This window comes from Convolutriloba macropyga, chromosome 10, assembly GCF_964194025.1.
Source record: "Convolutriloba macropyga chromosome 10, txConMacr16.3, whole genome shotgun sequence".
Taxonomy (NCBI): domain Eukaryota; kingdom Metazoa; phylum Xenacoelomorpha; order Acoela; family Convolutidae; genus Convolutriloba; species Convolutriloba macropyga.
The window spans coordinates 55,536,699-55,549,376 of record NC_134477.1 but is presented as its reverse complement, the minus strand read 5'-3'; positions in this window follow the sequence as shown (position 1 = coordinate 55,549,376).

The window sequence follows — 12,678 nt, the reverse complement described above, 5'->3', positions numbered from 1 at the left end:
ATTCTGTAAAAAGGTTTAATCGGTATTTTATTCATTTCAAAATTTACAACGATCACAGAAAAAAAATAGTATCCTAGTTTCTCTGAATTTTTCTGAACTACATGCCAAAATACTGTCCGATAACTTTAGAGAAAAAATCAGTTAGAGTGCCGAATAAATCAGCACTATTTCGAATAAAGGGCTAGAGGGCTCGAATGTGACTTAATAAAGAGTAGCAGCAACGTATTTTTAGTATCAGTTGTACCAAATCGGTCTACGCAATTCAATTATTTTCTAAGGGTCCCCTCTGTTCATTGCACGTGTGACGTGCGCATCTTTTCCCTTCAGGAAGTAAGTTGAAGGCGAGTCCGGAGCAGAAATGATGTGAGAAAATACTCATTCCGCAACAGACACGATGTCAATTAAAGCCGCTTTCGGAGCAGATTCATTGTAAATTAATGCTGAACCCGAGCAGATAAATTGTGAATTAAAAACGAGTTGAGATTTCTTAAAAATCTGAACTAAAATTGAAGTGGAACAGAACTCAGCGTAGACGGAATAATTTTGTTAGAGAGTGGTCGAGTTGTAAAACAGACGGAAAAGCTTCTATCATTAACAAATCTTAAGGGCCAAAATATATCAGTAAAGCAACCATGTCTGAAATTATCCACATTTTTTTTTCATTCTAGCCTTATAATGAAATAACTTTATTGTGTGTAGAAGGAAAGTCGAAGTTTGTGATTCACCTATATGATCAGGTAGATTAATGGTGTTTTGTTTTTAAAAAGATTTATTATAATATAATCTTTTCTAGTACCTGATCCACAGTTATAAGCAATACAAAGCGAAATTAAGCATTCACAACCTACCCACCAGTTAAGCTAGGATATTTTTTTTTTCGCTGGTCTTAGCTTTTTTGACAAGATTATCCTCAAGTTTTTGAATCAAAGTTTGGAAAATCGGTCTCTTTGTACAATTGGTTTGTAAAAAGTTGATTATTTTCATGGAACACAAGGAAACCAGAAAAAAGATCCCAACTTGTTTGCAAGGAGAAACGATTGCAAAAATTGATTTTGAACCCTAAAAAACGTTGATGTATGGGTGATCACCCATACATAAACATTTCCAGGGTTCAAAATCAATTTTTGCAATGGCTTCTCTTTGAAATCAAGTTGGGATCTATTTTATGGTTTCCTTGTTTTCCATGACAATTATCATGTGTGCTTGATCTTAGCTTCATTGCAAAGATTCAAGGAAGAACTACGTGAAAATTTTTATGACATCATGCATGTAATTGTATGTTTTCTCATAATTCCGCCGGCACGTTGACTAAGTTCAACATTGGTAGTATTCGCACAAAAATTTCAATCGAATTTTATTGATAACTGTTGAAAAGTGGTTTGGAAGTAAAGCAGATATATAAATTTATATGGACGAAATTGAGTACTATCTTTGATTTAAGACAAGAGGGGCAAATTTTTGAAGGTGCAAATTTTTTGCACTCTTTTCCAAATGTTTGAAGTAAACAAGGACCTTTAGCGTGTTTAATCATCTAAGAAATCGTATCCGCCCATCTGACTCCATTGTACCTCAAAATATAAGTAATCTTTTATATTATGGGGTACAATAGATGCGGATGGGCAGATACGGTTTTTTTGTTTGTTTTTGTCAGAAAATCATATTCCATTTCTCCAACGAACTCGCTCAGCTCTTTCGCTGGAGACGACGCCTTGAGCCTTGTCCGTTTTTGGTATAGCTTCAATGGCTTCAATGTATAATGTGTATTTGATCTGAATTTTGGACTAAGTTGCTCTGTTTTCTGTCCAGGAAAATTTGACATTTTGAATCGCAACATAATGGCAAGTAGTAAAAGAACAAAGCAGCTTAACCATTTTCTGTGTAAGCAGAAAAAACGAGAATAAAAACTCGTTTCAAACTTCAAAACCTCACCCTTTTCTTCACGCCTAAGCGCAAATCAAACGTTTTAAGCAAAATAACTCTTGAGGAGCACAAATTCCGCTGTAGTACCTTTTCGGTACGATAGTGTATCAGATAACAGAGGCGAAGAATTTACCTCATCAATGTTTATGGTTTTCACGAAAAAATTTCCAAAGTTTTTGTGAAAACCAAGAACATTGTTGAGGTAAATTTTTGTCTTCTTACATGACAGCCTTTGTGTCTAAGAAACATCAGCTGATCAAACAAATTTGAACTAATTTTTTTCATCAGTTCGGTTTTTGTTCCTATGCCGAGGCCATCTTCAAAAATTAGTTTACGATCAGATTTTGACTCGTTCAAACTCAGTCTTGATCCGACTATGGCTCGTTCAAAGTCAGTTACGATCAAACTTTGGCTCGCTGTTAGAAATGTCCTCGCGCGTGTAATTTTGAATTCATCTCACCCCCCCCCCCCCACCCGGTTTTTTGGTGGCCCGATTATGAGTCATTTTGAATGAGGACCTCGAACTGAGTTGACTTATTCTGATATTAACAATTTAATGTAACTTGAAATGATTAACACCCACCACCCCTAAAATTGTTTTAATCCAATTTGTTAGTTTTTTATCTCTGGTGCAAGCAATGAACTGAGCATGCATTCATTGGTAAGTATGGTCTCATGTAATGAAAAGTTACTAAGTTAGTTAGTAGATCATAACTGCTAACCAGGTTAATTAGTCTCGTGATATTCAAGCCTTCACGGTGTCAACATTTGCTAAACTCGATCAAATAGATTTTCCCTAAATCAATGGATAGGAACTTTTGGTTGACCATCTTGAAAAGTAAAGCAGGCTAGCCCAATAGTATATATTGTACGTAAAATTGAAAAAGTTACTCATTGTGTATTTTGGGGTTATATTAGCGAGCTGAATTCATTCGTGAAAAGATTATTTGGCTTGTTTAGCTTGAATTAGTAAAAATGAACAGTTTGACTTTCGCTCTTTTCGCTGTCGTCGCAATTGTCGTCAGCAAAGCTTTGCCTCTGTGTAAGTTTTTTTTTTGAAAGAAAAATATTAAAACTGACCCCCCCCCCCCCCCCCCCCAGGTCGGTTATCACAATCTGTTTTTGATATTTAATACCAATACTAAGTATATTTTACAAAATTTTATACTATAGTATATTTTTAATAGTAATAAATAAATCGACCTCCCATTAGGCTATAGAGGACATATTTGGTAATAATTTTGTTAAACGAATTTGTTTGTTGGTTATGAAAATGGTAATTTTGTTCACGGCGGAAATAACAGATGAGTTACGAAGTACGTCGAGTTAATTATTTTTATAAGATAAAAACTCGAAATATTTGCTGATAAGAATCGTAGAAGTTTTTATCTGGTCCTTTTTCTTTCAAGAACGGGAATTTTTTCAACTTTTTTCTTTTAATCTACATAGTGATATTTGCACTGCCAGGGACACTGGGAAAATTTAATTTTCGTGGGAAACAATATATGAACGCTTAACTTCAAGTACATTTGGACAAAAGATCAATTTATTCTGCCAATTTCTTGATTAATTTTTATCTTTATTTTTTGGCTTATTGATAGTTCGGCTAGTTGAGCAATCTAATGCATATATACCTGTTTATGCCTCAATATATTAAACTGTTTAGCCGACGGGATAATAGCCGAAGACGAGTTGAGCCGAAGGATGGATCTGTTGTCTCTGTCACACAAGAACAGCAGCTCACAGTTGAACAGTGCGACTGGGGTCACTAAAGAAATTGTTCAGAACTTGACTCCAGAAATGCTACAGGAAGACATGAAGAGAGGAAAACCAGCAGTGCCAAAGTAAACAAAAACAAACAAACAAACATGTGAACTAGGAATGAACGGAAGGGACACAATTACAAGATGCGGGAGCAAGCTAAATGAATTACAATCAAACGGGAAAGCATAATTTTTCTATGAACAGATCATTTTTTGACAAACTTGGAATCTTTTAAAATTGTTGAAATTATAAAAGGGGGTTAAATTATTTTTAAACATAGACGAGAGAGTTTCATTTAGTGAAATTGGGCGTGGGACTTTGGGTCTATCTTACATATCATATTGTGCAATTTAATTTTCAATTTAATGCTGTACAGTTTTTATTTTCTGTTCCTGAAATGGTCAACTAGAAGATTCCTATCAAACAAGTACAAACATTTACAGAATTATAGAAAAAGCTTGTTAACATTGAATCTATGTTGTTACAAGTTGAGCCAATGGTCACTCATGGTCACCAAAGGTGATTTTTTTTTAAAAAAAAAGACGTCAAGTGAAGGCTGGTGGGTGGTGGGAGGGGGGGGGGGGGAGGGGTGTTGTAGCCCTGTCGCTCAGCGAGCCCTTGCCGAAAAGAAGATAAAAACATAAAACCTGCGTGCAATTATGATTGCTTGAAAAAATTTAAAAGGTCTTTCAGTTGATGATATTGATCAAAGCGGTTATTCATTTGTAAAAATTTGGTTAAACCTTTTTTTCAAGTTCATGGCATTTTTTTATCAGCAAAGTGATTGTTGATTTATTTTCACAATTCGCCGTGGTTCAAGATAAAAGCAATGGGAGATTAAAAAGCAAATAAAAATAGCTCAAGTTCATTCATATAATGTTTATATGAGAAAAGTTTCAAGGAAAAATTACTGCAGTGGCCAATAAAACGAGTCAAAGAATTCAGTAAGTGGATTAATAAATAAATTTATGAACCGAAAATATACAAAAATCTTGCTCATATTTATAGTGGTTACCTATCCAAAAAAAATACAGAGAAATTTAGATTAGTTAAAAACAAATTACGCGATTGAAAAATGAATAGAACTGGGATCTGAATACTGGACGTAATTTTCTATTTTGGTTTTTTTTCCATGGAAGTCAAGTTCGCCAGTTTCAGGTCGGTGGATGTGAGAATGAGATATCTATAGGTGCGAGGATTTAACTTCGGACATCTGATTGATAGGTCGAATATGAAAATTCTAGCGCCAAGAGAAATTAGCATGCAAATCGATTTCATTTTTGTGGCTACTATTCATGAAAATAGCAAAAGAGTACTACCGGTAAGTTCTTCGTTTGCTTTCCGAGTAATTACAAACAATTACTCCAAATTTATTGACGTTCTTTCAAAACCATCACATCCTTCCGCCTTTCTAAATAAGATTCTGGGGATAGGTTTTCCAAATTGATCTGGTTCCTGTCTGTTTCTTGTTGCTGTCCTGGAGGGTTCTGACCATTACGGTGTTTAGTATGCAATTGATGTGAATAATGAACATGTTAAGATCCCCGACCTGTGGTCCTGAATGGATTTCTTTTTTCTCCACTGCTGGTCCAGTTTTCACATTGTCCTCATCTGGTGTGGCTATCTGATTGAAATAGTCCGAGTTGATTTCTCAGGATGTATGACGGATGTTTTCAAGCACTGTCTGATGACAAAAGTTGCAGGACAAGTCTTTGTCCTTTCATTGGCTTTGAATAGGCTGGGTTCGCACAAGCCGAAATCTGTTGTTGCTGATTGTTTGACTCTGCATCCCAGAAGCAGTTTGGCTGGAGTTTGCACCTCGTTCTTGAAATGATGTGATGTGTCAACAATGCATTTTGCCAGAAGTTGCCAGATGACACGCTGAGATTGGGACACCAGGCTAATAGTGACCACTTCACTGTCGGAACTGCTGTTTAATCTAGTCTAATAGATCACGGATAAAAAACAAGTGATTCCGTTTCATGATTCTGTGATTCACGACACTGTTTATTCAAAAGGCAGTCCGAATCGTGCAAAGATTTGACAAAAATAAACTTTGACTGTTTCCAATTTGGGACAGCTTCACCGGCGTCAACAATTACTTAGATGTTAGCTAGTTCTTTAGCATGATCACAGTGTTTATGGAGCGGTTCCCATTCGTCGGTTTCTGGCCACGTTTAGACTGTTTTTCCAGGATAAGCCTTTTCATTTAACAATTCGTACATTTACTCACAAAAATATTGAAAGTCTTGGGTAATCTTATCGGCAATCATTCTGATTCACACTTCGGTTGCATTTTTCCTAGCATTCGTCTCCTGTGCTTCCGCTTAAACCAGATATCAGTTTGGGTCGAGTAAATGAAACAACATCTCTCAAGATGATTCCATTGTGTATGGCCAAGGAATCGTTTTGTTGTGCAAATAATTAATGCACAAAATTGTTTTTAATAGCCTGTTTGGATTCGTTTCATTACGCCTCGGATTATTCTGTTTGATTCTAGTTTTTTTGATTTCTTCGTGGGTTACCAAAACTCTCTGAGCAGAAAAACTGTTGTTTCTCGCTAAGCACGCTTGATCGCTGTAAGATTGGTCTTCATCAAACTCTTTTTTGCTCAAAGCATCCGCGTGGGGTTTCTGCTTACATGATGTGTACTTCAACTCTTGCCCAAGCCCAATCAGTTTTTGCCCATCTTGTGATTCTAGCTGATGCCACATTTGGGATGTCCTCATCTGTTGCAACGAATTATTTCAATGGCTTGCGGTCTGTCTGAAATTGTCTTACAAAAGGAAACTTTTGCAATTTTCTCTCTCTACCGAGAATTGCTATTGTTTCCTGCTCTATGATTACTTTTGCTCCATTGGAGTCAATTTGTTTGAGATATACACTACTGGATGATCCTCTTAGGAAAAAACTCCGCCCACTGCTTTATCAAAGGCGTCAGCGGTAGCTGCGACTTCTTTTTGAAAACTATCAGGCTGTTCAAGTACTTGAGCTCAATATTCGTTTTTCATACCTTCACAGATGTCTGTTTCATTTGATTCAACGAGAATTTGCTATTTCTCATGTGTTTCGGAGGTAGGTTTTCTGTTGAAGATTCGGCAATAATTCTTCCATAGCAATTCGCTAGCCCAAAAGTGATTCGAATTGATCGTTGTGGGTTTTCGAAACTTCTTTTTTTCAGCACGTTTCAGATCCGATTCTATTCCGTCTACAAAAATAGGTATGCCGAACAACCATTAATATTGATTTTAATTTAGTCAGATGGTTTTAATTAAAACTAAAGGATTTCGGACTTGTTTGACTCTTGAGTGTAAGCGTTTGCTTATCGAACCGCTTTTTGGTAGTTTTATTTTCCAGCACATCGTCTTGAAAGATCAGTACACCCTTGATTCCTTTGAGCGTTGATTCTATGCTTTTCAGTTTTATTGAGGAACACTTTTTTAATTCTTGAGTTAGTCGGTAAAAATCGAATTGTCCTTGAGACGTTTTGATTGACCATATGTCCTTTGTCTGTTTGTCAATTTCATTTTGATTAATAGGTGTTTAAGAGGTCATTTCTGATAATTTATGAGGCCCCATTAAAATTCGGAATATTGCTTAGAATATGAAGATTTTGGAAAATACTAGCCAGTCTTCGTTCATGACCTTGCACATTGATATGCACTTTCAAGCTCAGGCAAAGTCTCAATTCTCCACTCGTCTGACATTGCAAAACAACTGGAGATGCATTAGTGACTTCTCCCTGCTGCCTTTGATCAAGGAGGCTTGGCTTGGTTCCAGGTTTTTTGCGACCTTGCCTAGAAGAGTTAGAGTGTTTTTCAGGATGAGATCCTGGTATTGACTTCGCAAACGTTTCGTAACCCTTCATAGCGCGCTAGCCTTCGGTTGTCATAATGTTGACACTGTGCTTGGGTAGAAAGTTTCTTGACGGTAGTCCAATTTCTTTATCAGAGTTCACAACTGCTAGTTGCTTCTCTATGTACCTGCCTCCGTTTTACTCAATTTCACAAGCAGTTAATCACAGAAGCAAAAATTGATGGCCGTCATAAGATTCCAGATTTTTTGTTTATTGATTATAATATCTAACTGAAGTTTATCAACCTCAGATCATATTTTAGACGATATCATTGTGCTATCCGCACCTGTAACTACCTGCAAATATTGCTTGCAGTTATTTAATCAGACTTTTTTTATGTCGCAGACATCCTAAAGATTATTTCATTAGTATGAAAGGCTTCCATCTCCAATCCTGAAATGCTTGCTCAGAAAAATTGTTCTCTTCACAAAATTTATTTTGTTTATTGTGCTTAATTAAAACGGTTGGTGTTTGCCGCTACACAATTTTGAGGAATGTCCATCTTTTCACAGCGGTTGCATTTTTTTCTTTGGCGATGGGTAAAACCTAATATAATGTAGTTTACCTCCACATCTAGTGCACAAATTGTTTCTTTTGCTGGCAGTGAGTTTTTCATTTGTTCTTCAAAAAAGTATGTTTGAAGTTGTATCCAAATTCTTCTTCAAATTATAAAACTTTATACCTGATAAAATTTTTGCAAGAGCTATTGCCTGTTTTCGGAACCCCAAACTCTCAGTCTAATTGAAGAACGTGCGTTGCTTATTTAACCGTCCTGTATTATAAGTTTTGCTTCGGGGTTTATCAATTCTGAAATTAATTTTGTTTTCACCAATTTGTTCTCCCGACTGATAACTTTTCAACTTTGCCCGATTGTTTTCAACTTTTCCGAGTAATCATAGCTTGCTTCTTATCTTAGCGTGCTAGTTTAATTCCCCTACACCTTGCATTATGAAGTGAAATTTAGCCTTTCCTGCTGTTACTGCTTTCTCTTTAGAGATTATGTTTTTAATGGCTAATCTGATCTCTTTAAACGCAGTGTCTAAAAAATGCAGGGAAGTCATTCGGCTCATAGCTTTAGGAATGCCTACACAAGCTAAGAAAGACTTTCGTTACCTCATAGGATGGTACATGATGGTAGGAAAGTACGTGATAAGATGGTAGGATGGTTCGTTTCCTCATCGGTGCGATGGTACCGTGAGTGTCAGATTTGTCCTCTGCTTTTTCTGCTCGAAAGAAATAATTCAGGCAGTACAAGATTCAGCTTTCTGCGGATCAAACTTTTTTATGGTCAGTCGGTGGTCTAGACGCTATTGTCGTGGTCTGTAACACAACTCAAAGAATTCAATAAGTAGATTTTTAAATTAAATTATGCGTTGAAAGTATACAAAAATTCGCTTGCATTTATAGGGGCTTATCTATCCGAAATTATACAGAGAAAAGTTAGATTAGCTTAATTTATTTTGTATGATTGACATTCGAATAGATTTTTGCTCCCAATCCCGGACATGATTTTCTATTTTTGTTTTTCTTCAAGGGAGTCGAGCTCATCGGTTATAAGTCATTGGATGTTAGAATCAAGTTTATATAGGCGGGAAGATTTAACTTTTGACATCTGAGGACAGTTCAAATAAGACAATGATGGCGCCAAGACCAAAATGAAATTAGAATCTATTTTAATTTTGCAGCCATTATTTACCGACATAGCAATAGAGTTCGTCACGTAAGGTCTTTTTTTGCTTTCCGAACTTTACCAGGAATAACTTCTAAGTTTCTTGATTTTCTTCCAAACCATCACAATTACAACTGACCCTGTTGAATTTCTTTGTCTTTAGTTCTTTGTTTTTATTTCAGTTTCCTAGAAAATACTGATTTATTCGCTAATTAATACAGTTTACTCAGGCAGATAGAACCATCTAGAACCCGTAACTAATTGATATCTGATAAAAAAATTGTCAATAACAATCGATCAAGAGTATTTTGAAAATTAAGAATGCAAACCAATGACAGGTAATAGAACTGAGAAGAAACTAGTTTTCCTTAGTCCAGCTTGATGGCTGTCTTATGTGCAAAAAGTCGACAAACTCACCAGCAACAATTATTATGATTTACGCAAGGGTGACGTACCGAAAAAAATTTTGAACTACCATTTTTTATATTCCTTACAATTGCCAATGGATTTTGCGATGCTCAAAACTGACTTATAACTGAAAACAAGTGCGCGTTTGCTACGATCACATCTATATTGACTAAGTGACCCAGTTAAAACACAGGACAAATTTACAGATTAAAAGGCACAACTTTTCTTGCATGTCAAATTAAGGAGAATGAATTTAAAAGAAAATTAGGACAGAAAAAATAATTCACGGCACGGTTACTAGATTGAAGGCCATATTTTTGATCCTTTTGCTATACCTATGTCAACCGCAGCCCGGGTCGAGATGTCAGCTCCGTTTCAGTGCAATATTTTGTAAGAAAAGCGCCGAATGTGTTAAAATGATGTAAGAAAGGAGCTGAATGCGCTGAAATGCGATGAAATTTGCTGAAATTATGTAATAAATGCGCTGAATTTTCAGAGCATTTCTTACATAATTTCAGCGCATTTTTTAATAAACAGTTCATATATATATATATATATATATATATATATATATATATATATATATAACCAATTGAAATTTTTAACTCATTTATTGCAAAAATTCAGCGCATTTCAAAGCATTATTATGAAAGGTTTTTGCACAGGAATTTTTAAAAGACAGCGCTTCTCAGCGCTTTTCTTACATAATATTTGGAAAATTTCTCGACCCGGGAGTAATATCGCAGATCACGAGAAGAAAACTTGAACTAAAATTCAGTAAACAGCAATCAACTACTGCAACGCATTTCCACTGGTGTATCGAAATTTTTTAAAGTATGGAACAGAAAATGAATAACATAAACAACGATGAGAACAGTTATGTTAAAAAAAATTAGAAAATACTAGATAATTGCAGACATGAAAATAATAATTTTAATATGTATAATTGCTTGTTAGGATATCGAGTACTATATGAAAATTTTATTTGACTTAATCATCGCCAGAACAATAGATAAACAAATTATGAAATATTTTCATTTTTGTTTTTTTGAAACATGTAAATTACTCAGACTATAACCCTAAGGTCAGATATCTACATGCTCTAAAATGTTAAATAAATTAATCAGCATTGTTATTAATATAATAATCTTCAAATTGTGGCTGTTCGTTTTCATAGGTAAAAATAGGATTTGATGGCTCCTATTTGTCTATTAACGGGTACTTTCTTGTGTTGATCGAGCAGAAACTCGGTTAAAACATGTTTAAAGCAAGTTTCACTGTTAAAATTTCTTATTGAAGAGGGCAATTTGTTCCATTTTTGAACGATTTTCAAGATTAAGGATTTGTTACTCCACTTCGTTTTCGTTTTCTTTTTTAAAATAATTTGATTTGTTCTCTTGTTCTGTCTAGCGTCTTGGCGACTAGAAAACATTTCAAAAATATCGGATGTTTCCCATTGTCTTATGTCTGTTTGTAGCTTCATTAGGCTATCTTTTGAGATAAACACTTCGGTTGGCAGGATAGGATCCTTAATGAGAAGAACAATGGAGTGGTCAATTTTTTGACGAAAATAACAAACTTTACTCCCCAGTTAATTTGCCTGTTTAGGCGGTTTATGTTTTTCACTGTAAGAGTTTGAAGGAATACTCCACTGAAAGAGAGATGAGAGAGTACAACTGACTTGAAAACATCAATTCTTACCTTCAAAGGTATTTGATTTCTTACAGGATACAAAGAACGAATTGCATTAGCCATTTTGCTTAAAACTAAGTTCAAGTGATTTTCAAAAGTTAGGTTTGAATCATTTTGTACTCCCAGATAACGACATGTATGAGCTGGTTTGATAACTTCGCCTTTAAATGAAAACTCCGCCTCTAAATGATCCGAATTAATATGATATGCAAAGAATAACATCTCTGTTTTATCGGCATTTAAAGTGAGTTGATTCTCTGCCAGGTATTTGCCTGTTTGTTCTAATTTTTTTTTTAATTTTTGGGGGAATGTTTTCATTACGTTCAAATTTGCATATAATACTAGTGTCATCCGCAAATTGAACAATATCATTTTCACCTTCCAGCTTTTCAGAAAAATCGTTGACATATAACAGAAAATTAAGAGGTCCTAACACAGTTCCCTGTGGAACACCTTGATTAATAGTTATTTTATCTGATAAGTCAATACCCAGCTTTACTTATTGTGTTCGGTTTTCGAGAAAAGATTTAAGAAGTAAAATTGATGATTGAGAGAGGTTGAAATTTTCAGCTTTCTTGAGAAATTTCATATGTGAAATTGAATTGAAAGCTTTTGCAAGATCTAAGAACACAGCACCTGTGTTGTTGTTATCTTCCGTATTTCCTATTATTTTTTTAATAAAATAAAGCACAGCATCAGTAGACAACTCTCGAGATTGGAAACCAATTTCGTTTTTGTTCAAGAGCCCAAAATTTTCAAGATATTCTACTAACTGTTTAAGTAAAAGCCTTTCGAAAACTTTTGCGAAAGTTGATGTTACAGAAATTGAACGATAATTAGTTAAAACAAAAACATTTCCTTTGTTGAAAATTGGTGTGATGTGCGCATCCTTGAGAATTGTTAGAAAAACATTCTCTTGAATACAATCGTTAAATGTAATCTGAAGATGTGTCCCAAGAGCAAATTATCGGGTTTTCAATGCCCAAGCATTGATGTATCCCGGCGCTGGTGCTTTGTTGTTATCTAGATTGTCAATAACATTATAATTTCCCTCAAAGTAAAAGGTCTGATGTTAAACTCTTGATATTTTCGCTCTATTTTTTTGACGTTCAATGGAACAATCTGCCCTCTGTAGATGCCCATTTCGCAGAAAACTCTGTTAAAAGCGTTACATATTGATTTTTTGTCTTTCGTTTTTCTACCATTCTCCTCAATTTTTGTGATCTTTGGACTGTTGTTTTTCTTTCCGTTTTTTTAATTAATGAAATTCAATTTCACTTTTGAGGTTTCAATTTTCTTTAAAAACTCCTCCGAAAATTGATTTTCTGTTTCTTTTAACTTTCGATTTACAAGGTGCGATACTTTTTAA